General features: G+C 51.5%; 1 protein-coding gene across 19 annotated transcripts in view; it reads left to right on the forward strand.

The window, feature by feature from the left end:
- Nucleotides 1-23,874, forward strand: part of LRRFIP1 (LRR binding FLII interacting protein 1) — a 139,012-nt gene that overhangs the window by 21,834 nt on the left and 93,304 nt on the right. The gene's annotated exons all lie outside the window — the stretch shown is intronic.

The following is a 23,874-nucleotide window of genomic DNA, read 5'->3' on the forward strand; positions in this document are numbered from 1 at the left end:
GAGAGTGAGTCGGGTCAGGGGTGGGGGGCACAGAGGGGCAGAGGGAGAGGGAGAGAGAATCTTAAGCAGACTCCACACCCAGCACAGAGCTCAGTGTCAGGCTCAATCCCACGACCCTGAGATCATGACCTGAGCGGAAATCAAGAGTCGGAGGCTCAACAGACTGAGCCTCCCAGGTGCCCCAGAATCTCAAGCAGATTCCCTGTTGAGCAGGGAGGCTGATGAGGGGCTTGATCCCATGACCCTGGGATCATGACCCTGAGATCATGACCTGAGCTGAAACCAAGAGTCAGACACTCAACGGACTGCACCACCCAGGCGCCCCTCCCCCAAGGAATGCTCGGAGCAGGTAGCCTGAAGTCCCTGCTGCCCGGCCTCCGTGCTCTGCGCCCTGGCATCTGCAGGAGCAGGAGGGAGAGTGGGGCTGTGGTCTGGGGCGTCCACACCGCTGCTTGGCCAGAGCCGGCCCCTCTCCCTGGAGCACGCAGAGAGCGGGCGCTATTTAACCAGCTGGACTCAGCTAAGAGCGTGGTGACGTTAGATGCAATTATAGGCCAACCTTGGGGCACTGAGTGTATTTTTAGGTTTCATTTTCTAAAAAGAAGATGGTGTTTTTCAAGCTGCTGTTGACAGTGTCAATGTCTTGACATCGTTTTACTTTTCATTTTATGTCCCTGGTCTCTGCCTCCTCCCTCTCCTGGTTCAGAGCAGCCATGGGGGCTGGCATCACTCTGGCCTCATGAGCCCGCGGCTGCCTTTCTGCGTGTTGACCTTTACGTTCATCTCTTCATTCCTTCACTGATTCAACAAATCTCTGACCAGCCCCACCAGGGAGCACCTGCTGGGGCCAGAACGCAAGATGTGGTCCTTATCTCCACCACCTTGCTCTCAATATCCTTCCATCCAGGGGGCAGGTTTCTACTGATCACATCCTCTGTGCCGGGGCCACAGCAATGCACGGGGCAAAGCCGTCATCTCCCCGCCCCCAACTGTAAAGATAAACTTCTGAACAGGCGGCTCTGTAACAGGCCGTCATCTCCCCGCCCCCAACTGTAAAGATAAACTTCTGAACAGGCGGCTCTGTAACAGGTCGGGTGTTGAAAAGTGCAGGGAAGAAAAGCAGGAGGGAAAGGGGGGTTGCTGTTGAGATGAGCTGTCAGCAGAGGGCGCCCTGATAAGCTGCTATTCCAGGCAGAAGGAACCGTGGTGCAAAGGCCTCAGCTTGAGAGCAGGCCTGAGCAGGGAGGCTGTGTGGCTGAGCAGGGAGAGAGGCAGCGGGGAGCTGTCGTCCAGGCCACTGTTAGACTTGAGCTTTTTCCTCTAGGGAAATGGGTGGCTGTTGGACGCCTCCAGTAGAGGACTGCTCTGGCCTCTGTTTTAGGAAGGCTCTTCATGGTGCTGTGTGTAGGACCATTGTGGATGGTTGTGTAGGTTGTGCACTGCAAAACCCACGAGTACACCCTTCAGACTGACTCCTGTATGAATAGCCATCACCCACGTGAGCAAGGCTGGCCTTGCATGAGGAACAGACTCGGGGTGGGCCAGGGACCAGACTGGACGTAGGTGCAGTGATGTGGCAGAAGGACGGTAGTTGCTGGATCAGAGTGGAGCGCTGTCGGTCAGAGTCTGTGTTCCTTCCGCAGGCCCAGTCCACAGGGCTTGCTAACCGATCAGACGTGGGAGAGGAGAGAAACAGAGACAGTAGAGGTGGCCCCAGGGCTGTGCCCTGAGCTACCCGGTGAGTAGATGCAGAGGTTTGACAGAAGCTAGTCTGGGTGTTGAGTAAAGTCGGTTTAAGGAGCAAACCCTGATGGCTCTCCTGGCACCTCTGCTCTCCGTCCCCCACATGCTGCTCTGAAACGCTCGCAGGCCACTCCGGGCTGCGGATTTTTGATAAGGGGAATTCAGGGGCGAAGTCGTACTCCCTAAGATGCACGTCAGAATTAATTTCTGCAATGTGGATCACATTCTTGATGCTGGAGGTTTTTAAAAATGAATCGTTATATGAAAAACTTGAAACATACCCGGATGAGGGAGATGATACGTAAACACCCGCACACCCAGCAGCTAGATTCCACGAGACTTTGCCCCATGTGCTTCCCCAGCTGTCTTTCCCTCTTGTCCTTGCTCGTCAGAAGCACATTCCGGACACCGCGTCGCTTCACTCCTGCACGCGCCAGTGCACGGAGCTTCCAAGCGGGACGTCTTCTGCCGCAGCTACAGTGCTCGCCCAGATGGCCGGTCCAACGTGAGCTCATCCCATCATCCAGTCCCCAAAACCTAATACAATTTTCCTAATTATTTCAAAAATATCATTTGACAGTTGGCTTCCCTGAAGCAGAATCAACCAGAGTCCACGCGTCACGGTTGGGCCTTCTGCTCCTCAGGCCTTCCCGTCTGCGGCAGCCCCCCGTCGCCGCCGTGTTGTGGAGACCAGGTCCCCCGGCCCCAAGACTGTCCTGCGACCTTGACTCAGGGGTGGCTCCCTTCTGGTGTCATTGTCCTCGTTCCTCTCCCCTCCGTATTTCCCGTAGAGGAGTTTGCTCCAGAACAGTGCCGTCCAAAGCGTAACGTGAGCCACAATGTGAATTCGTAGTAGCCACATAGATGAAAAGTAAGAAGAAATAGGTGAAATCCATTTTAATAACATATTGGATACAACCCAATATATCCCAAATAATATCAGTTCAACACTGATCAATATAAAAATTATAAGTGAGACATTTTACACTCTTTGTACCTCACTAAGCCTTGAAATCGGGAGTGTGTTTTGCTGTGGCGGCTCGACCGGGTTGGGCAGTTCACCTGCTCGGGCACCACATGGGGCTGGTGTGCGCCCGGCAGCACACCTCCAGCGCTTCTGCAGATCCCGGCGCACCTGTCCTGTAAGGTGCTGCTGTGTGCTCCCTGCTGGGAGGTCCTCAGTGATGGTGCCGCCCTTAGTGATGACTGGGCACAGGTGGTAAAAACAGATCCTTCCGTTATAAATTTGTCCACCCAAAAAGCAGTGGCTCCCACTTTCTGAGTTGGCAAGACTGGGAAAATCAGGAAGTGAGGAATTGCATTTGGCACGCACAGTACCTGAAAATCCCATCTGACACCCAAGGAGAGAAGTCAATGGGGCAGTTGTGTGTGAGTCTGGAATTCAAGAGCGAGCTCTCGCTGGGGCTCTAAACTTGGGAGTCGCCAGTGTATCAGTGGGACCAGACGAGGTGAGATCACCCAGGGAACAAGGACTAGGGCTGAGAGGTCAGTAGGCAGGGAACCAGCAAGCCAAGCCGCTGCCCCAGACACCAAATGGGGAAGGTATTTAAAGAAGGAAAGAATCACCTGTGTCAGGTAACACCCATGGGCCAGGGGAGAGTAGGGTTGAGAGGCACGCTTGGATTTCGAGATGACTTTGTCGAGAGCTGGTTCATGGAGTCATAGGGGTGGACCGCCGATTGAAGCAGGTTCGAGAGAGAAGGGGAGTCCTCAAAAAATTAAACATAGAATTACCGTATGATCCGGCAACCACACTTCTGGGTACATACCCAAGAGAACTGAAATCAGGACCTAGAAAAGCTGTCTGGGCACCCATGCTCATAGGAGCGTCTTTCACAATAGCCAACATGCGGAAGCAACCGCAGTGTCCATCGACAGATGAATGGATAAGCCATTGTGGGCCATCCACACAAGGGGCTATGACTCAGCCTTAAAAAGAAGGAAATCCTGCATGAACCTGGAGGACATGGTGGTCAGTCACAAAAGGACAGATACTATAGGATTCCACTCAAGGGAAGTCCCCAGAGGAGTCAGGTTCACAGAGACAGCAAGCAGAGTGGTGGGTGCCAGGGGCTGGGGGGGTCGGTATTCAGTGGGCACAGAGTTTTGGTTTGGGAAGTTGAGAAAGTTCCAGAGATGATGGTGGTGGTGGTGGTGGTTCAACGTCGATGTCCTTAAGGCCACAGCACCACAAACCCCAAAAATGGTTGAAATGGTAAATTTTATGTTATGTGTATTTTACCACAGAAGAAAAGGCATAGGGCATGGGGGGGGGGGTTGAGTTAGGGCTGCGCTGTGGGGTCCAGGTGGGGAGCGGGAGCGTGCGGGGAGCACGCGGGGACCAGAGAGAAATAAAACACAGGCAAGTGGGCGTCGTTCTGTGAGGGAGTTCGGCTGTGTAGACGAGGAAGGGCGACACGTACAGAGTGCTACAGAGTTAGGAGAGGGAGTGGTTGATTTTGACGACTTCTCCACGGCGGCCTTGGAGGCAGTAAAAAATCCGGTAAAGTCTTGATACCAAATAGCTCACTCGGGCTGGGCTCAGAGTGCTCCTGGGAGTGCGTCTACACAGCAGACTGTACCAAAGAGATTATATAAAACATATCCTCGGGGTGATGGAAATGTTCTAAAATTAGATTGTGCTGATGGCTGCCCTGCTCTGCGAATTTACTAGAACTCCTTGGCTGGTAGACGAGTAGATGAGGAACTAGATGAACGCTGTGCTGTCTAAACCCCCGTCTCAGAGCCGGTCGGCGCTGCTGCCCACTGTCCTGAGCTGGGCCCCTGGACAGAGACGCCCTGGCCGCTGCCCACTGTCCCCCCTCATCATGAAAGGTCTGGGGGTGCAGGCCGTGCTCCGCCCAGCATCTGTGCCGTGTGTCCGGACCCCTTGCCGTGTGACGACTGTCCAGGGTTCTCATCAGAGGCGATGCCCCGAGGGGCCCGGCGGCTCCTGGCTCTCCTTCTGGCTCCGTGATGAAGACTTCCCCACGGTGGGCGGCCATCAGAGCGACGGCCACAGATGACAAGGAGACTCAGGGGGTGGCCCCGGCTCCTCCACACCCCCCAGGTCACTCGGGACCTCCCCCGGCTCCCACTGTCTGCCTCCCCGCCCCCCCCCCCCACCAGGCTTCGGCCCAAGAAGCAGCAGCTGGCTCAGCAGCTAGGAACTGAGCAGGGCAGGCTGCCGCCGAGAGCCCGAACTTCCCCGAGACACTGTCTGTCTGCAGAGAGCTCTGAGGGCGGCCTTTTGTGTTTGAGCCATGCACCACTCCATTCCTTTCCATTCTGTCACTTGGCCCGCGGTCGCAGAGGGCGTGCCGACCCGGGGTGTTTATTAGCGGGGAGGCATTCAGGCCTCTTGGGGACTGGACGGGGAGCAGCTGCTCCCGCCCGGGTTCTGACTCCATAAAAGGTGCCTATTAAAGAGCATCGCAGAGCCGCCCACTCAGACCAAACAGGGACAGCTGCTAAGTGTGTCCCTCCTAGATGAATGGCATTAAATCAAGTGACCACAGTCACTTCACTGGAAGGGGTCTTAGAGATGATTTATCTCTGCCGCCGCTTCTTTGTTTGAAAAACAAGATTCATCCACTTGCCCAGGGTTGTCCGACAGCTCAGCGCCAGGGCTCAGACTTGGCCCCCGGGGTTGCTGATGGCTCACGTCAGGCCTGATGCCCCCTCCCAGCTGCGAATGGACGCCCTGACCGTGCTGTTGTTCGTGACCTTCAACAGGCCGGCCCTGTGAGGAGATAACACACACATTCATAATAACAGCAACCTGACGGTTTTAAGGAGCTCGATGCGCGGTTGTGACTCTCAGGGGAAGTAAAATCTTGATCTAGAATGAAATTAGATCAAACTCATGGTCCAAGTCACAGACGGAGTTGTTACCCACATGATTTTATATTTTATTTTATTTTATTTTATTTATTTTATTTTATTTTATTTTATTTTATTTTATTTTTAAAGATTTTATTTATTTATTTGACAGAGATAGAGGCAGCCAGCGAGAGGGGGAACACAAGCAGGGGGAGTGGGAGAGGAAGAAGCAGGCTCCTAGCGGAGGAGCCTGATGTGGGACTCGATCCCATAACGCCGGGATCACGCCCTGAGCCGAAGGCAGATGCTTAACCGCTGTGCCACCCAGGCGCCCCTACCCACATGATTTTAATGTTCCCGAGTATTTAGTTGGTTTCAGGGTTTATGAGTGACTTTTTCAAATATCAAGGGTGTGTGGCCCACAGAAAACATGTTTAAATGTTAGCTATTATTTCACGGTGAGTCACTAATTGGAAAAGCAGCACATGGTGATTTCGAGATGCCGCCCGTCTTGGAGGGACACCCGGCCCGGGAGGCTGAGAGCTGCGGATGGGCCTGGGGTGGGCTTGGGCACCTCCCTGGTGGAAGAAAGTATTCCTGCTCAGGGCGACTTAGAATCTACTATTCTAGGGCATAGCACTGTTTTCAATCACAATTGCACAGAAGAGGCTGAAGTGATTTCAGTAAGCTTTCACTTGGCAAGACTCTCAAGGCCACCCTCGAGAGAGAGCATCACTCACACTTTCACAGAGTTTTTATGTTTAAAAGGAAGATGGAAGATAGACATTTACAATTTTTTTTAAAGATTTTATTTATTTATTTGACAGAGATAGAGACAGCCAGCGAGAGAGGGAACACAAGCAGGGGGAGTGGGAGAGGAAGAAGCAGGTTCATAGCGGAGGAGCCCGATGTGGGGCTCGATCCCATAACGCCGGGATCACACCCTGAGCCGAAGGCAGACGCCCAACCGCTGTGCCACCCAGGAGCCCCGACATTTACAATTTTTCAAAGAAACTGAGTTCCTGGTGGCAATTAGATGAATTTAAAATCCCCACTTTGTGGAGTGCTGTGTGATATTCCCATTGATTTTTTTTTTTTAAGATTTTATTTATTTATTTGACAGAGAGAGAGCACACAGGGGGAGCAGCAGGCAGAGGGAGAAGCAGGATACCCGATGAGCAGGGAGCCCGATGCTGTGCTCCATCCCAGGCCCCTGGGACTATGACCCGAGGCAAAGGCAGGCACTTCACCAACTGAGCCACCCAGGCGCCCCTCCCCATTGATTTTTTTTTAATTAAAGATTTTATTTATTTACTTTAGAGACAGAGCGAGAGAGAGCAAGGGGGAGGGCCAGAGACAGAGAGAATCTCAAGCAGACGCCACACTGAGCACAGAGCCCCACATGGGGCTCGATCCCACGACCCTGACATTATGACGTAAGCTGAAATCAAGAGTCAGACACTCAACCGAGCCACCCAGATGCCCCCTCCCACTGATTCTTAATTTAGCCTCACTCTGCCATGTTTGAAAGGAGAGAAAAACCCCTGGGCAGGTCATCTAAAACCACTAAATCAGGGGAAGCTCGTCTGCTCACTTGTGTTGTGATCGGAGGTCGATGGTCCATCTTTTCAACTCCGTAATATGATTTCACCAAAGCCAGCTCTATGTACTCACTGTAGACAGCACAGCAGGTCGGTGTCGATTGAAACCCAATCATATGAACCAAAGAAAAAATATCCAAAGGAATTTTTATGTCTTTTTATATCCAAAAATATCCAAATCCTCAGTGGAAATGATAGAAGAGAAAATAAGAGAAGGACTACTTTATTTTTTCATTAGATGTGGTTGAAGAAGACTGTGATTCCGTACCCGGGGTAGACGTCTCCTTCTGGTCTCAGTCTGAACTCCGAGTTCCAGGTTCCCAGTCTAAGGTATATTTGTGCAGTCAACTGTTGGTTTTTCTCTTGAGGTGGTTTCTATTTTATTTCATCTCATTTCTCATCTTGACTCCCTGGACCCACAGTTCGTGTACAGGTGTTGGGAGATTGGGGGGTTGGAGGGAAGGTGTCTACCTGGTAGGAATTACAGATGTAGCCTTAAAGAAGAAGAAAAAAAAAAAAGACTGATTTTTGGTGCCTTCTGCACTGTGTATTAAAAAACAAAATAAAACAAATATTGCCTAAGCAAATCAATGCTACCTATATATTCTGTTTTGCTTATTTGGGATTGCAGACTTCATTTTTATGCAGTTCCAGGTTACCATAAGAAAAATTAAAGGAAAGGTAATAGCTATCATCCTGGGTAGCAATGGGGCATGAATTTTAGGATATTCAAATAGGTTCACTCAAATTACATTTATGCCCTTTTATGGCAAGTGAAGTTATATGGTTTTTACATCTATTGAGATACCTTCGGAGGTCAGTCAATCAACTAGTATTTATTGAGCAACCACACGTACGAGACTCTGGCTGAATTGTGAAGGCAGAGACTCTCGGCCGAGCGCCTCGGGGCCATGTGCGTCCGCTAGCCGGCATGCACGTGCTTGCTTATCAGCCATGCGCGCCCAGTGCAATAAAAACGAACTCATTGTACAGTGCAGATAAAAACAGAAACACAAGAAGAGCACAGAAGATCTAACCAGAGAGCGTGCATTTCACTTGGGGGAAGTCGGCCCACAGAGTGAAAATAAATATGTCTGTGTCTGTGTCTACTTATACGTTTTACACTTGTAGACGCTATCGAGATTAATAAAACAGGCAGGGGAGAGTCGACATGTGCAAAACTGGAGTCTCCAAAGAAGAAAACCCAATAAATGGGACAGAATGAATATTTCAAAACATAAACTAATAAAGCATTCCAGAAAGAAAAAGAGATTTGAATCTACACTGTATCCCAGAAAACACAGTCCAAGTGCGGTCAGTACTGAGACACATCAAGTTTCTTGACAGCCATAATAAAGATTCCCTTGGGAAGTGAGCAAAAAGACCAGGTCCCTTGTAAGGGGAAAAATATTCACACTGGCCTCAGACTTCACGTCAACATTCAAAGTAAAGGACGGTTGGAACACTGCCCACAAAGCCAAGGAAAGGAAGTATGACCAGGAATTGTATACCTCGAACTGTCATTCAAACAAAGGAGAAAAAAGTTGTATTTGTTTATCCATGCATCGAATTTCTCTGGAAGGCTATCTAAGGAAATAGAATCCCGTTTTTTGAAAGCGCAGGAATTCAGGAATGTCACTCGCATAAGCCCTTTGTGCACAAGCTACTGTAGACAATGTTTTCCATTTCATGCGGCTCAGTGGAATCACCTGGAGGGCCTTTAAATCCCGGTGCCCAGGCCGCACCCCATACTCACAGTCAGGAGCTGGGGTATTGGCACTGAGTTTTCAGTGTCTTTTAAAAACCCAAGTTTGAGAATCAGTGCAACCAAGAGATGAGTAAAAAAAATGCACAGAGGGACTGGCTCTGAGCATCGCATCCCTTGAACTGCAGGACCAAGATTAAAACAGGTGAGGAAGTGCTGTTACCAAGGAAAGCACCTGAGAAACTGTTACAGACAATGCAAGAAGTCCGTGAGGCCACGGCGCGGAGGGGGGGGGGCAAGCCCTGCAACGAAGCCAGTAGCTTCCAAATGGTCGTGCAGTACCCGCTTGGAAGGAAAGGCGGAAGGGGTGCCTGGGGGGCTCAGTCTGTTAAGCGTCGGCCTTCGGCTCAGGTCCTGATCCCAGGGTTCTGGAATGGAGCCCCACGTCCAGCTCTGCTCAAGGGAGAGTCTGCTTCTCCCTCTCCCTGTGCCCTTCCCCCCCCCCCCGCTCGCGCTCGCTCTCATGCTCGCTCTCTCTTTCTTAAATAAATAAATAAAATCTTTAGAAAAAAAAGAAGAAATGATGGAAGATAAGGCCCCATTTTTAATGGCTGCAAAATACTGAAAATAGCAAGGAATAAGGCTGACAGGAATACAATTTATCTGGTTAAAAAAATCTTTAAAACACTACTTAGGGACGCCAGAGATTTCAACAGTGGATAAGGCACACTATGTTCCTGGATAGGATGATTTAACATTGTAAAAATATCAAGCCTCCTCGTGTTCATCTGCATAATGGAAGGATGGATAAAAATAGCAATAGGATTTCTTTCGGTACTAGATACCCAGATCCCAAAACTTACATGGAAAAGTTAACAGGCAGTAATAACCAGGAAATTCTAAAAAAGTAAAATTAATATGGGGGATGAGCCCTAAGATATTAAACACATTATAAACCTATAATAAATAAAGCTGTGTGGCCCTGGCATATCTCATGAACAGGCAGGTCAGTGGCACAAAGTAGAGAATGCAGAAATGGACCCCAGTAAATAATGAACTTTTGTGTATGGCAAAAGGGGCATTTCAAACCAGTGGGGAAAGCATCAATCCTTAAATAATGGAATGGGCACCGATGGCGAACCACACGGAGTACAGTAAAGTCAGTTAATGCTTCACAATCTGTATCAAAATAATTTACAAGAAAATCAAAGATTTAAATTTTTTTGTAAGTCGGCTCCACACCGCAGGTGGAGCCTATCGCAGAGCTTGAATTCACGACCCCAAGACCCAGACCTGAGCTGAGGTCAAGAGCCACCCAGGTGCTCCAGATTTAAATATTTTTAAAAATGAAACTATAAAATTACAAGAAATGAGGGAATTTTAACATAATATGGGAAAGCCTTTCAAAGGAAGGTATGAAACCTAGAAGTTACAGAAGAAAAGTTGTTTACAATTCGTTTTACATAAATGTATGCATTATGGCAAAAGCCACCATTAAAAAGGTGAAAAGACAGCGAACAGGCAAGTGTCTGCAGCTGTGTCACTGAGGCCCATCTTCCTGATCCAAGTGAAAAGAACCCTAAGTAGTCGTTACCGGGGAAGAACAGGCAAGAGAAAGCCAGGTCACTCCCGAAGAGAGAACCCCCTCTTCCGTCCTCTTTGAAGCCGGACCCCCAGCTCCAGATGGAAGGGCTGGGCTCCTTCTGTGGCACCTGCCGCCCAGGCACTGGCCTGAGCTCTGCTGTAAAGGGGAGCCGGCCTCCCCTGGGAAGGGAGCCCTCCAGGGCAGCGTCCTCGTGGGACTGGCGTGCGTGCACAGCTGCCCTCGGAGCCCTGGGGAGAGTTCTTCCAATTCTGTTCACTGGGCGCCACGCAAGGTCAGGTCATTTTCATGTCATCCAGGACGCCGTCCAGACCAAATCAACCAAGAGGGAGGTGGCGTGTAGTTCGGGGAGGAAACAAGGCAGTGCAGGCCACCTGCCGCCCTCCCAGAGTCAGCTCCGACCGGGGCCTGGGTGGGGACAGGAAGGAAGATCACGTCCTGAGTCATGGGCCAGCACAGCAACAGTAGACTCATCCCAACGAGGCAGCCCCTTGGTGCCAAGTGTTAAAGTGCCCGCTGGCCCGGTGCAGAGAGTATGCCTCGGCTCTGCCTCTGGAACGCTCTAGGCCTGGACGGGCCTGGGTGTGGCACCCACACGGCCCGGGGCCTGAATGCCTCCGAGAAAGTCAGGAAGGGTGGAGTGGGTGGAGGGCTTCGCTTGCTGATGAAACCGAAGATGGGAGGTGGGGGCGGGGAGCCAAGGTAGAGGGGACAGTTTCAGGTTCCAGAAACCCTCAAACCGTGGTCAGTTCTGAGGTCCCAGGGCTGGCGCCAAGCATGTCCACATAGCACCGTGTCCCGGTTGACCCGTCTCGTGGCCTCTCACGTGAGTGACAGGGTGTTGGACCTGCGGGGACTACTGTTCAGGTGCTCTCCAGGGAGCCCAGGATTGTGCAGGGGAAAGGCCTGCATAACCGCTGCCTAAGAGCATTCTGGAAGAGAATGAAGCTGGGCCGTCCACTTGTGGAAAAAGTGATTGCCGAGCTCAGCTTCACGCTGAAGGCGGGCAGTCCGTGTGCCTGCGAGCCGCCTTGCTCTCTTTCCCCCACGGCTTCCTGGACTGGGCTGCCTCCCTGGGGCTGTGCCCAAGGTGAAGTATGCCAGGGGCCATCCCTGGGGGGGCTGGACTGAAGCCCCCGAGGTGGCCGGGCTGTCCTTGGACCCCCGTGAGTCTCCCCTCGGATGGAGGGTCAGCTTGGCCCAGTTGCTACTAGTTCTGGGGACACATAGGCCAGCTAAACGTGGAGACAGGATGGGGTGTCCAGCCTGCCCAGATGCCCCCACGCCCTCTGTCTGGCTCCCCTCCTGTCGGAGTATGGGCTGACTCCCCGATGCGGCCGCAGGAGGTGTCTGTTCCCCGGACCCCTTCAGCTGGCGGGGCTGCCCTCCCAGCAACCCCTCCGCCCTTCCCGATCTGAGTCAAATCTGGGACTTTGGCTGTCACTCCCTCCTCCTTATCCCTTCGCCTCGCTCTCCAGCCCCAGGCCACCTGCCACCCCCGCCCTGGGTGTGCTGATTTATGGGTGTCTCTGGGCTCATCTGTGGGACGGTCCTTGTCCTCACTGTTGATTCTCCATACCTACGGCCATGTCACCATGGATGGAATTTCGAAATGACGCTAACATCTGTTACGGAGACGTAGGAGCTCATGAGCGCATTCCAGGAGGAAGGCTGTGCCCCCACCCCGTGCAGAGTGGGGAGGTGAGCGCGATGCCGCGTGCTTGGCCGAGGACGGCTCCGGAAAGCTGAGCGCACCATGTGCAGCTCTGTGTCCAGGCTTCGTGGCAAGGCCTGTCCTCACCCAGGTGCCGGGGTCCCCAGAATATGAGCACATGTAACATCTGGCTGCAGACTGAGCCCTGTGTGACGTAGGACAGTGTTCGATCAGTTTCCCGAGGCTGCCGTAACAGGTGACCGCAAACCGCGTGGCTTCAAAGCAATATACACGTATATCTCCCAGCTTGGAGGCCGGAAATCCAAAACCGAGGCTCCAGCAGGGTAAGATCCTTCCGGAGGCTCTGAGGGAGAGTCTGTTCCTCGTCCCTCTCCCAACTTCGGCTGGCGGCCGGCGCGAAACTCAGGCGCTCCTTGGATTGAACCCGCGCCCCTCGGATCTCGGCCTCCGTCTTAGCACAGCGTCCTCCCTGTGGGTCTAGGTCTCTGTGGCCAAGTCTTTCTCTTCGTACGAGGACACCAGGCCTTGGAGGCGGGACCACCCTAACCAGGCACGGCCTCGTCTTGGCTTGACTGTGTCCGTAAATAAGGCCCCATTCACAAGCTCTGGGTAGACGTGAATTTTTGGAGGACGATGCTCACCCGGCCCCGTGTTCCGAAGCATCACCCGTGTGGTTCTGTTTCAGGGCTGGACTATGTGCTCTGTGCCACGTGCTCTTAAGCCCTCAGATGAGATAAGAAAGCCGTTTTTTTTTTCAGGTCCAACGACTGAATGCGTTTTTTTCTTCTCTCTTGGGACTTGAAGATGTATAATGATATGTCATAAACTGACCTGAAATAATTGTTTGTCCTGCAACACCATCCATTAATAACACCTTGTAACTGGGACAGTTTTATGCTCCCGTTCTCAATCTGGCTATTTATAGTGAAACCTATTTTCTCTGAATTAAAATGCATTGATTAACATTAACAACTATAACTGATTTAACGAGAAGGACCAGGATTTGGGGCTTTAAAAAATGATTGATAAAGATTGTGGCCCTTCTGCGGGACAAGGGGGGGAAAGACGTACAGCAGGACTTCCAGGCTTCCGGTGAGCGTGATTGGGAGGGTGGTGCGAGGTCATCACACCGTTTATGGGGACTGGGGAGCTAGTGGGTTGGCGGGCAGGGTGGGGAACAAGGGAAGAGTCGAGTTGCATTCTGGAAGTGTTGTGCTTGAGGTAGCGGAGGGCTGCCCGAACGGGCCGATCTAACAAACGTCTACCAAACATGCTGGCCAGCATCGTAGAGGAGACAGGAGGTCATCCGAGTTCAGGGACGGTGAGAGCCACGTGGGTCCATGAGACGAGCTAAGGAATCGGGAGAGCAGGGCTGAGGAGGAGTGCTGGGCTCTTGGAGAGACGAAGCCATGAGCAGGAGGGTCACCTGGCCCACCCCTGTAGCCGGGGCACAGAGGAGAGCTACCTGGAGGGGCAGGGAGACGGGCAGTGCCGCGAGCGGCGGAAAGACCAAAGGGATACAAGGAGAAGAATGTCGCTGGCACTGTGCGGTCAGGAGGCCCCTGGTGGCCTCAGCCTGAGCAGCGTCAGTGATGTTGTGGACGGGGCAGAATCCCAGGGGACCGCAGCTGCCGGGGGCCAGAGATCGGGCTTGGGCTCGTGGCAGACACTGGGACATTCTGTCCAGCGTGGCTCCATCCGCAGGTTGCCTGCCGCTTGGCTCTCGCTGGCTGCTGTTCAGTCCTCGACGGTACTGCCGATTCCCAGGGCCGCTCCCGGTGGTTCTGTGCCGAGCTCCGACGGCTCCCTGGGATTCAAACCCCTTAGCTGCTCCAGGCAGCCTCTCCTGCGTCTCCTGCTGGATCGCTAGGCTGGCCATCCCCACAAGGATCACGGCAGGGCAAGGATGTTCTAGGAGCTAACTCTTGTTCAAAACCGTAACCCGAGTTTGCTGAGTACTTGTTACCTACCAGCCCCTTACGTGCATCTTCCCCCGGGTGCCGGGACGTAGGTGTGGTCGAGGAAAGGCACACAGACTGAGAGGGTGCTGGCTGGAAGGTGGTGACTCCGGCTCATGGGACACGAGGCAGGGGGACGCTGGAGTGGGGCGCTCTTCACAAACACACCCCTGCAGGAGCGGGCGTCTTGGGGCCTGGGGGACGGAGTCTGGAGGTGAGACGTGCTGCCTCCTGAAGAAACAGGTTATGTTCTGTATATGGGCCAAAGCTCCAGGAGGCAAAGCTTGATTCCAGGTAAAAAGGAGCTTCCCACCAAGAAATGCTCAGAAGCTGAAGGCACTTCCAAAGCGTGAGTGTCTGGTCTCTGGAAGCGTGTTTTTGCCTTCTTTTAACTTCTCTGTTTGAATTTTTAAATTTTGAGGAAATAACATTATATAAAAGACTCATTCTACTTTTTCTACCCAGTGGCTGCTTCGTATTTTATGTGTATTTACCACAATTATCTCTTTAAGCCCTTGTTTTCCTCTCCTATAAATAATATGGAAATGAACACGCGTGTTCAATCATCGGCATGCATCTCTGATTGCCGCCGGCGGTAAGACGTAAGATTGCTGGGTTCGAAGGCTGTGCACATCTGCGAGGACGTTTGGAGCATACCGATGTTCACGCCGCCTTAATTTGGTTTTCCGTTACCCTGCAGAATTTCACGACAGCCAAGAATCTCTATTTGTAAAATTGAGTGTAGGGATTTTTCTGGAAGCTAATAAATGACTTCAGGCTTATCATCGGCCATTGCACTGTGCTGACTCTGAAAGATTTTAAGTTTCTCCCACTTCTTAAAGAATGCTTAACGATTTTAATTATTCATGAAACATTCAAATAAGCTTCTTACTCAATGTCAAATAATGCAGCATTATTTCTTGTGGAAAAAACCATGTAATGCTTTTTTAACTTAATGAAATTAAACTCTGGGAGTTTCGCATAAATATTAAGGTAAAATACGATACTAATTTAGTTTAAGAAAAAACAACAGTGATTTTCTTATTTACCAGAGTGAAATTTCTCCTGATGTGTTTATATTTTAAAATAATTTTTAATTTAAGGGGCTCCTGGGTGGCGCAGTCAGTTGATCCTCTGACTCTTGGTTTTGGCTCAAGTCATGATCTCAGGGTCATGATCTCAAGGTCGTGGGATCAAGCCCCTGGTTGGGCTCCACGTGCATCGGGGAATCGGCTTGGGATTCTCTCTCCCTCTGCCGCTCCCCTCACTCGTCTCTCGCTCTTTCTCTCTATCTCTCTCTCTCTAAAATAAATAAATAAATCTTTAAAAATAGTCATTTTAATTTAAGAGCCTGTGATTCTGAACAAAATGTATATAAATGAAGAAATCTGTAACCTACAAAACACAGAGATCCGGACTTTCTCGCAGGTTTTAAAGAGAGATCCAGGGTTGGCATCCACTCTGCATGGGAGAATGAGTTGCTTCCCAGAAGTGGCTACAAGCCCAAATACCTTAATATGATGCCTTACTTCTTAGCAGCCCAACATTAAAAATGGGAATTTTGTTCTCCGGGGTTCATTTTATGACACGAAACTGCCAAAAGGTACTACAAAAATCAAACAATTGTACGCTCTTTACAGACTTTATTAGTAGTAAAACGGGAAGCCACGCAAAGTGATCCTGAGTGTCGGGCGCCGGCGTCTTGTGGCACGGTCCTCAGCGGCAGCCAGCTCCGTAGCTGACGGAAGGCCTTGCAGCCTGGCTGGGTGACGCCGCGTCCCGGCAGCAGGCACGGACAGGCAGGCGTCCCTTGTTGTTGGAAAGCGGGCTCCTACTACAGGATCCGCTGTGGCAGGCTCTTCCCTGCGGCCGGATTTGCAGGACAGTGTCTATGCGACGTCCACCCTGCTCCCTGACCCCTTACCCTGAGTGTCTTCAGTGCAAAACTCCTCAGGGCCACGGCCTCTCCAGGAGGTGCCCGGGGTCCCGGCCACACTGCTGACCCGGGCAGGTTATTTCACCTTGTTGTGCCTCAGTGTCCTTACTTGAAAAGCACTCTCATTCGTGAGCTTGTGGTCAGACCCAGTAAGAGAACCCAGGTGCAGTGCTCAGCACAGAGCCTCGCACCGGGCGAGCCCCGGACTCCTTGCCCCGAGTCCAGCACCTTGGCTGTGTGTGCGTGGGACACGGACAGTCCCGCCGAGCAGCGCCATTCTTCCTGTCCCTCTTCTGGGGCAGGGGGGTTCCAGCTCTCCCCGAGAGGCGGGGTGGGGGCCGACGGGTGCGGGGCAAACCCCGGGCGGTGCTGCAGAGGCCACCCTGAGAACCAGTCCTCCGGCATGATGGGTTGTGGGGCTCCCATGCTGCCCACGTGGGACACCGAAGTGAAATGACCTGACCGGGTGCCACAAGGTGGACCAGTGCCCCCACCTGGCTTCCAGACATCGCCTGCCCCATCCCCTCTGTGGCCCCGGCAGCCCCCTTGTCAGTCCGGGGGCCCATGCAGCAGCTCCAGCCGCGCTCACGGCCTTAACCCCCCACAACTTCTCCACATCCTGCCCTGACCCCCGTCTGAGCGCCCCCAGCTGGCTGGCTGCCCCTGCCGTGTCTCCCGTCCCCTGCTGCTCAGAGCTGCCTGGACTGGAGCTCCCTCGTTTTCCTCCCTCTGCGGAGCGGGGACCCTGGCTCGGCTGAGGCCCGGTCACCTCGAGTGGCTGCCTCCACAGCCTGCTAGTCTGCCCCCAAGATCTCCCACCTCAAATCTGTCTTCGTCTTGCTGTCCCCCTGATCCCCAGAACGCAACCCTCCCACCCCGAGGCCCCTCCTTACCGCCCTTATTATGGTTCCCTGCAGCTGCCGGAAGACCTCACCCTCCACCTGCGGCCTCAGTCAGTTGAGCGTCCGACTCTTGATTTCGGCTCAGGTCGTGACCTCGAGCCTCTCGGTGGGCTCTGAGCTGAGCACGGAGCCTGCCTGGGATTCTCTCTTTCTCTCCCCTCCCCCCACCGCTCGCACTCACACAGTGTCTCTCTCTCAAAAAATAAAATAAAATCTTTAAAAATCTTAGTCTCTCCTCTCACCTCATCTCCGTCTCCCTCCCACAGCATCTAGCAAGCCAACGTACTGAGCTACGGGACAACAGTGTCTCCCGTCACTCTCTCTCCTTCCAGACTCCGTTCCCCCTTCCTCCAGGAAGCCCTCCCTAGTTTCACAGGGGCGGCAAAGAACATGTTATCCTCACAGCATTTGTCCTGAGAGTTGGCTAAAAGAAGGTTTTTGTTGAATAAATGATGAAATTACTGAAAAAGATAAATTGTTGAGGAAAAGAAATGTTTGATTTATTACATTAACTGTAATACATGTTTATTGTAGGAAATAATAAGGAAAATTTAGACAATAGAACATAAATGTCATGCCCCGTACGATGCCCAAGCGTCACCCGTTCACATTTTGTTTTATTCCCCTCTGATCTTCAACCGATGAATGTTTTTGAACATAGTCTCAATTGCATATTTGGAAATACTGCATTTTTTTCTCTTTTTTAAGGAAAGAAATAAGCTCAACTTTTATATCAAATGCTCTGGAAAACATTGTAATGGCCACAGAATACGGCACGGAGGACGTCCCATCGTGCCCTTGTTTCCCTATTGTTGGACACAAAGAGGTTGTTCACAGGGTCTTGTGTTTGTCTGTTTACATTTGTGAATAATATCACAGCAAATGTCTTTACGAGTAAATAATTTCGTGTACTTGAGCTTGCGTCCTTGAATCAGAATATTACATGAGCCAAGGCAAATGTGAGAAGTGTAAACGTGTGAGGATCCTGAGACCTGTTCCCAAATTGCTTTCCTGAAAGGTTGTATCTGGTTACTCTCGCCCCCTGTGGTCTGGAAGTGGCTTCCTCCGTGGGGTCAAGCGCTGTGATTATTCTTAGCTTTCGTGAGTTTGGCAGCTATAAACTGGTAGCTCTTTGATGCTTTGGTTTCTGAAGTTCTTTTCCTAATTGTCAAAGCATGCCTTGGAGTGGGGGTTCTTTTGCTTTTGTTTTGGTCATCTGCGGATTATTTATTTACCTTTCTGTAGCCCTGGCGAATGTTTTTCTCCATTGAGATTGCCCAGGCAGATGCTGGACAGCCGTAAGAGTGGTTCTCGGCTGGGCTTCCTCCTGCACGCTGCTCCAGTCCTCACGGCATGCTGAGCAGATGAAAGACAGCCGAAGGGTGGGGCTAAGTCGATCGAACTGATGTCTCCACCTTGCGTAAACGCTCACCCAACGCCTCTCTTTCAAAGTAACCCTGTCTCGTGAAACACAACGGGCTGGCCCAGCACACTGCTCCCTAGGAAGCAGCGGCTGAAGAGCAAAGCCCCACCAGGACTCCTCATTCCCACCCCCGGGTGAGGTGCGTGCACCTGGCCCCGTGTCCCCCATCGCTGCCCTCCAGAGTCCGCCTGAGTCGGCTTCTGGCAGGACACTAGGGGAGTCTGGAGCAGACGGAGCTCCAGATCCTTCAGCACAACGCAGCTGGGAGGGGCAGGTTTTCTGTGCCTTTGGACATCTGACGCAGGATGGTGGGTGGTCACAGTGCTAAAAGGGAAAAAGGAATGCATACTCTAAGGATGGTTTGTCGACTGGGTTTTTTCACAGGGAGGAAAAAGTCTGAAAGGTCCCAAATAAAGCTATTTGCTGTCGCTATAAACACAGCTGGGGGCCGAAAGCAGTATTGTTCAAATGGAGGTCACTCTGTTCTAGGAAGTGTGCGCCCTGACACGTTGGTGTGTCTGCTTGGCCGTGGGGCCTTAGGTCACTTGTCAAGACTGGAATAATGACATCTCCTGTTAGGGGCAGCCACCAGGCCGGGTGGCGTTTGGAGGCCCCTCCCAGCTGTGGTTTTACGAGAGGGAAAAAACATTTGTCCGAGGGTAGCCGGGGATGGGGCGGGAAAGAGTCAGGACCATGGATAGCCTGCACACCCTGAGTGCTCTACTCAACCCCGAACCTCAGTTTCCACCACGATGGCACGGGAGCAATTACGCTAACCTCTCAGGGACGCCGAGGCTTTTGTGAGCTCAAACGCTGCGCCTGCACGAGCCAGGGGCCAGCGTCCGGGAGGCTTGTGCAGCCGTGATCACACAGGCTCCGCACGCCCAAGTTCAGGTCTGCCTCCCCCTGCCCACCAGCCGCAGGCCCTCCGCAAGCCCCTCACTCTTTGCTTTGGTCTCCTTGTCCTCAGTCGGACAGGGGGTCTTTTCTCCAGCCTCATGTGGCAAGGTTTCCCTTGAGAGTCCAGCAGAGGTGGTGAGCATGGCACGGTGAGGGGGTGTGAGCGTGTTCACAGCCGGGGGGACGGCCCCAAGTCCGCACCTGTGCAGGTCCCATTCCATTCCACCTTCTCGTTTTCTCTGAAGAGACCTACAGTATTTTCAGATAGCATCTGGAAGCGGCAGTCTCTGGCATCCGAAAGGGTCTAAGGATTCTGAACAAAGGCAGCCCCTCCGGTTGGCGTGGCAGCGCTGGCTGTCCCACCAGGAGCTGCTGTCCCAAGTGCCAAGCGACGAGGTTGTGTGGGCTCGCTGGTCAGCCGTGGGCCCCTGCCACAGCCCGCAACACACACATCCTACCAGCACCGCTGGGTAACTTGTAAGCGGCCACGAGGTACAGATCCGAGAGCCGGGAGCTTTTCACACCAGGTAAGGCTCTGAAACACTTAATCCCAGCCTATGGAGACAAACCCAGGCACGGCGCATGCTCGCACAATAGCTCGTTTGTCGTCACATGTCAGAAACCCAGGGCAGCACAGGAGAGGGGCTCGCGGGCTTACGGGTGCGGTGGGTCGGACACTTTCCAATGAGAAGTGAACCATCACAGTGACCAAATGTGCGTGGAGTCTTTTATAGTCTGGCAACGACGAAAGAGAGATGTAGTTGGAAGAGCTGGGGGTGCACAGGGAGCGAGGGCTCCTCCGAGGGCCAGGACCTTCTCCGCGGTGCACCAGCTCCGCGCTCCTCCTGCTCCCGGGTCCCGCGGCCCCGGGGGAGAAGCCGGCCAGTGGCTGGGGCTCTAGTCGGTGCTGTCCTGGCTTTGCGTGCCGTGCGCGTGCCTGTGCGCACACGTGTGTCGCTGGTTTTCTTTTGAAATAGCTTCAGCCACATAAGTAGATTCTGTCACGGTGATGTAACGGACCAGCCGGACAACATATTTCTTAACACTGTTTCACTGTTCAGCAGGTGGGAAAGAAACTCCTTCCCTCACTTTGATATCCGCAGCTTTTACTAAGCGATAGGAGCGATATGGTAGCAAGGCCCCGCGGTTTCTCAAATTCTGTGGATGCACACAGCCGCCCTCTCAGCCTCGGGGACCTCAGTCACTGATGGACATGCATTACAGAGGAAAGGCCAACGCTGTTCATTTCTTGGTGCTTGGTTAGTGACTTTTTAAATACAGTAGACCACAAAATAGAGAGTCTTAAAGATGGAACGTGCGGTTCTTGTGCAAGAGAATTAGGTTTTTGTATTCAATGAAAACTGAATATTTGAAAAATAAAAATTGGGTAAAATAAAAGATTAAAAATTCTTAGGTATCTGGTATCATATTAGTTGTTCAAAATGGAAAGCAGAGAATTTTCTGCACCCCTGAAGTACAAATTTTATCTTGCCCTAAAAAAAAATTGGGGCACCTGCCAGGTGTGGAACACTTGATCTCGGGGTCTTAAGGTCAAGCCCCACATTGGGGGAGGAGTTTACTTGAAAAACAAATTGACTTGAGTTAAATTGTTCTAAATTTGGTTTATAATTCTGATTATCTAGAAGAGTAACTATCATATATTGAAATAAAGTCTTCTAAATATCTAAAAATGGATCATACGTATTTGTAAAATATTTCCCTTAGAAGGTCTAAACAAAGACCTACAGTATTTTCAGTGTGATTCATCTTGTCTTTTCAAGTATTGCTATTCATACCCCACAAAATACTGACTTTCCCTATCTTTACTAAGTCGTTGCAGTGTTTTCCTAGAGCTTGCTGGAATTCTGTTACAATATGGGAGATAGAGGGTTCAAACTTTAGATTACAAATAGACTTATCAATGCATGTATGTTCACTGTACAAGACATAGAACAGTGAGCTTGTTTTTATATTAAATAAAACTCTGCCATGGATTAGGTTGCTAGCAAACTGAACCCAGCCGAGGGTTGGGCCCTCCTTTATTATAAATGCTTAAATTTTTGTAAGTTGCTTTAGTAAAAAGAAAGAAAGAAAGAAAGAAAGAAAGAAAGAAAGAAAGAAAGAAAGAAAGAAAGAAAGAAAGAAAAAGAAAGAAGGGAAGGAAGGAAGGAAGGAAGGAAGGAAGGAAGGAAGGAAGGAAGAAAGAAAAAGAAAGAAGGGAAGGGAGGAAGGGAGGAAGGGAGGAAGGGAGGAAGGGAGGAAGAAAGAAAGAAAGAAAGAAAGAAAGAAAGAAAGAAAGAAAGAAAGAAAGAAAGAAAGAAAGAAAGAAAGAAAGAAAGAAAAAGAAAGAGGGAAAGAAAGAAGGAAAGAAAGAAAGAAACTTGGAGATTCACTCTGTAAGGCTGGAAGTCACCACCAGGAGGCAGAGCAGACGCACCTGTCACTGGTCGGAGAGCTGAGCTAGACAGTGTGGGCGTGGCCCGTGGCCGGGTGCCACATCCAGGAGAGCAGGACAGACATCTAGAAGGCGTTTGGGCTTCACCCCATTCTCCAAGGGAAGGCCGTCAGAGGTTTCACAGGAGGGCTTAGCTTCTCCCCGAGCCAGGGTGCTCACTTCTCACTTCCTCAGAAGGCCGAAGCCGTGTTTCCGTTGGCATTCCCCAAGCCTGGCACCCTGTGGGCACATTTCTGTTCAATGTCATGGCACTTATCACAATTATAATTCATTACTTGTGCAATTATTTAACACCTGTCTTCTCCCTGGGAGTTGCGATTGTCTGTTGTCATTGTTAATCCACAGTCAGCTGGTACCTGACATGTGTTGGGTCCTCGATCTGTGTTTGTTGATTGAATGAATAAGTGAATGAGGGGATGGATGGGATGGTCCCGGCAGCAATGTTGGGGGGGCTGTTTGCATAACTAGAATCACTCTGAGGAGCCCCTCTGAGGCCTGACTAGCACGAGGCGGTGGCTGTGGGAGGCACCACAGTGGTGCGGAAGCTGGCTGGCTAGGGAACTCAAGTGGGACGCAAGGGGAGCATGGCCTTTGAGAAGAGGGCCAACAGCGGGCGTGTGTGGGTGTTGGGGGCGTCAAGGCTCTGTGCGTGCACCCTGCAAGTGCTGTCTCCTTGAGCCCCTGCAACAGCCCTGTAAGGTCGGTGCCATTATTGCCACTCCTTTACAAATGGGGGAACTGAGGCACGGAGATGTTAGATAACGCTTTCTTAGGGGACGCTGGTTGGTTGTCCCCCCACAGGAGAGGGAATGCAGGAGAAAGAGTCTCGGAGACAACAGGAGTTCTGCTTTGGACGTGTCGAGTTTGAGATGCCTTTGGGACAGGCAAGGGGCAGGTGGACTGAAGCTTGGAGAAGTCAGGAGTAGAAATACTGATCTGGTGCTCAGGTCATCGAGGTCATGGTCAACATGGTGGGGCCAGGGGATCCCAGGGAGCAAGAGGCATACAGGTAAGGCTCTGAAGACCACCCAGGAATCCGAAAATACCCACCTCCACCCTGAGTATAGGGCTAGGACGTAAGTGCGTTTGTGTGTTCTCTTTACTTTCTGTGGCATTCAGAAATAGGTAATTAGTCAATGAAATGCAAAGATTACTATTCACTACTTGCAGGAGTGGTTGATAGTGTCAGTGAAATGAGAGGTATGCACAAAGGCATGAATTTGCATACTTATTATTTTCTCTTTCAAAGCATAAAAGAGATCTGGTATCAATGATCAAGTGTGTGATTTAAAAAAAATATTTATTTATCCATTTCAGAGAGAGATGCAGCATGAGTGGGAGGAGCAGAGGGAGACAGGGAGAGAATCTCAAGCCAACTCCTCACTGAGCCTGGGAGCCCCCTGCGGGTTTCGATCCCACAACCATGAGATCGGATGCTCAGCAGACTGAGCCACCGGGGGCCCCAAGTGTGTGATTTTTAAAAGCAAAATTAAACAAGACAAAAAACTGTATTTGACCTCTTAAAAGACCCAGAAAGATTCTTAACCTTGGGTCCACGAATCCCCGAAGGGGCCTTAGGTTAGATCTCAAGAGATCCCTGAAATTTCATGGGAAAAAAGAACAGTGTTACCTCCAATTTGAATATAGGCCAAACACTTCTGTCCTATTCGAAGTGTATGCGACTTGGCCACCAGTAGAAACTCTGGGTGTTTGGGTGGCACGTCTCAGTGGTTGCAGGCAGCTGGGGAAAGTGCACACAGTGTGTCGACACGGTGGCAGGTAGGAACTCTTGTCACTGAATGCATTAATACGGGAGCCGGCCGTGCAGGCTGTTAAGCTCCAGCCCCCCCTTCCTCCCCCTGCTGAGAGGCTGGGGCTGGGGCTCCTCCAGCAGGGCAGGCAGCACAAAGAACCACTCCTCCCTGCCTGCTTCCTGTTTCTCTGTGTGTCTCCTGGCAACTGCCACAGGGTTCCGTTCTGCTTCCAGTGTTTGACCCACTCTCAGAAACCCCCGTCCTCGTCGTCAGGGAGCCCTTTCAGATTCTAAAACACCCTGCTCAGAGCTCTGGGTACCCCCGGCCTTTGGAGCCCGGTAACCCAGCCCTGGCTGTCCCCAAGATCATTGCCTCC

This window comes from Ursus americanus, chromosome 1 (assembly GCF_024610735.1).
Source record: "Ursus americanus isolate L20-20 chromosome 1, mUrsAme1.1.p, whole genome shotgun sequence".
Lineage (NCBI taxonomy): Eukaryota > Metazoa > Chordata > Mammalia > Carnivora > Ursidae > Ursus > Ursus americanus.